This window comes from Oryx dammah, unplaced genomic scaffold, assembly GCF_014754425.2.
Source record: "Oryx dammah isolate SB20612 unplaced genomic scaffold, SCBI_Odam_1.1 HiC_scaffold_29, whole genome shotgun sequence".
Lineage (NCBI taxonomy): Eukaryota > Metazoa > Chordata > Mammalia > Artiodactyla > Bovidae > Oryx > Oryx dammah.
The window spans coordinates 23,600,736-23,603,768 of NW_024070213.1; positions in this window are offsets into that span (position 1 = coordinate 23,600,736).

The window sequence follows — 3,033 nt, forward strand, 5'->3', positions numbered from 1 at the left end:
GATAAAACTAAATGGAGTTGTCAATATATAGCTTACACCTACAGCTGGTATTACCTATTTATTTCATAATTTTAGAAAAAGATACATTATTTAATAGCAGGGTATCAACTGCAAGATGATTTTGACTGAATTGATTAATTATTTAAATCAAATTACCAGTATATTTTTTTAAATGCCCATGTTAACTTGATTGTTTCACTGCAAAGAGTAGGTTCCATTTTAGCAAATTAAAAGACCAACTTGATAAATATATTAAATGTTCATCTGAGAATAAAAGAAGTATTTCTACATGTCTCAGTTCAGTTCAGTTCAGTCACTCAGTTGTGTCCGACTCTTTGTGACCCCATGGACTACAGCACACCAGGCCTCCCTGTCCATTACCAACTCCCAGAGTTTACTCAAAACTCACGTCCATCTACATGTCTAGATGATATAAATATCAAGAAATTGTCTACAGTTAATTATACAACTAAAATGGAGATAGGAATGATCACACTGGGGCATAAAGAAATACAAAAGCTTTATGAGTTATTTAGCAGTTGTTTTTAAAGCTAAAAGTTTCAGTCCTCACCTGATATTTGTCTTGCCACCCCAAGCAGATAAGTACCCAGTCAGAACCACAGCTCCATCTATCTGTGCGTGACAACAGTCTTCTCGGTCGGTTGGTGACATAACAACACAGTCCATGGGTAACCCAGATCCATGATTCACAAGGGGTCATTACCTTTGGGGGGTTGAATACAAAAGTCTTTATCAAAGTCCTTCACTAAAGATCCATTGGTATCTCAGTCGGGACATATCAGAAGATCATGGATATTGGATCATGTGGCTGTTTTTCTCCTGAACAGTACCTGACCTGAAACACCAAATTAAATGGTGGTCAAAGTGAGCTAGGCAAAAGCAAAGTGCAGAATGGGAAGCTGATTTTTGTATGGGCAGTAGTAGAGAAAGTTTTCTCATTTCTTGAAGCATTTATATAAAAACTACATCTCACATCTACTAAATAGCTAAATATTAAATAGCTAAAATGTACCATTTTACTATTAAGAATTCAAACCACCAATTGTCTGCTGATTCTCTACAAACTGCTTCACGCGAAAGAGTCAGTCTGTAATGATTCACATTTAGGTTCCAAGTTTTAAATTAATTCTGTTGTCAGGATATGGTCTAGAATGAATGACAATTTTAATGGTTATTCTCACTGCTTCTGACTCTGTCCTATTTATAGCTATAGCATAAGCAAAGGAGGAAAAGATGATGTTTTGTGTAATCTTTATTTCTGTCATCTTCCTCACATATATTTTTTCTGATCACTACCACAAAATCAAAGATTATTTAATTTAGTGAAAGGAACAAAATTATTATGTTAAAAAGGAAGTTACTTCACTGAGTATTTTTTAAAAATCCTAAAACAATTTTGGACCTCTAGGAATAAGAAATGGAAGAGACAGAAAAAGTCAATTACCAGATGAGAGGTTTGGATCTTGCTAGGAAAAGAAATGAGACCTTTCATGCAAGTAAGACAAAAATGAGTTAATTATGTTTTTAAACTTTCCATAATTTTAAATTAAAATTATTATAAAAACACAGCATTTATGGATTAAAAAGTAAAAATGACTTTTGTGCATGTTTTACTCCTTTCCTTTCCTAACACTGCTCTCCCAAAATAATGACTGGCAGTTTAATTCTTTCAGACCTTTTTATATTTATATGTATTTTCCTATTGTCCTTATTTCTCTTTTCTACCTTTAATTTCTTTTCATCTAATTATGCCAAGAAACTTTTCTTCCCAGAAGGAACAATATCATATCTAAAGCCTTGATAGCATATTTACATGGCAAGCAGATGTATTAGATGGATTAGATGGATGCTACCTTTGCATAAAACAAAAAATATTCAAGTTACCTAGCCATAGTAGTGTCATATACACATAAATGACACATATATATAGATTTCTCTGGTGGCTCAGATGGTAAAAAATCTGCCTGCAATGCAGGAGATCTGGGTTCTATCCCTGGATTGGGAAGATGCCCTGGAGAAGGGAATGGAAACCCACTTCAGTATTGTCTGGAAAATCTCATGGATGGAGGAACCTGGTGGACTGCAGTTCATGGGGTCACAAAGAGTCAGACATGACTGAGTGACTGATACATAAACACAATAAACAAAGAAGGTATTTTAGATCATTTTGAAGTGTACTAGTAAACTAACTGGCTTGCCAAACTAATGGATCTATGTTAAAAACAAGTTCATAATTTAAAAAAGGAAGATAACAATGATAATGACTCAAAAAATGTTTCAAGGAAAGCCAAATAGTTAACAATAAGCAAAACATACTTTTGCTTTTTAAGACATAGTTTAAGCAAAACATCATTATCAATTCTATTAGATTTTATAATAACATTGATTTATAGTTTTCTGGTGGCTCAGAGGTTAAAGTGCCTGCCTCCAATGCAGGAGACCAAGGTTCGATCCCTGGGTCGGGAAGATCCCCTGGAGAAGGAAATGGTAACCCACTCCAGTATTCTTGCCTGGAAAATCCCATGGATGGAGAAGCCTGGTAGGCTACAGTCCATAGGGTCGCAAAGAGTCGGACACGACTGAGCAACTTCACTTCACTTCAAGTAATTTATACAGTCTGCTTTCACAGTATTTTTAATATGAACTGTAAGCATAAAGAGTAAGCATCTGCTGTACTTTGACGTTTAAGTAACATAAAAATCAAAATGTCTTAAACTAATACAAGAAGTCTGTAAGACAGTTTTCCCTTCACTCAAATTTGAGAAACGGCTTCCTCAGTGGTTCACTGGTAAAGAATCTGACTGCAATGCAGGAGACGATCCTTGGGTGGGGAAGATCCCTTGGTGGAGAACACCGTAGCCCACTCCAGTATTTTTGCCTGGAGAATCCCATGGACAGAGGATCCTGGTGGGCTACAGTTCATGGGGTTGCAAAGAGTCGGGCACAACTGAGCGACTAACACATAGAACAGGCTGGTATAATTTTTAACAAAAACAAAGAGACAAGTGGATG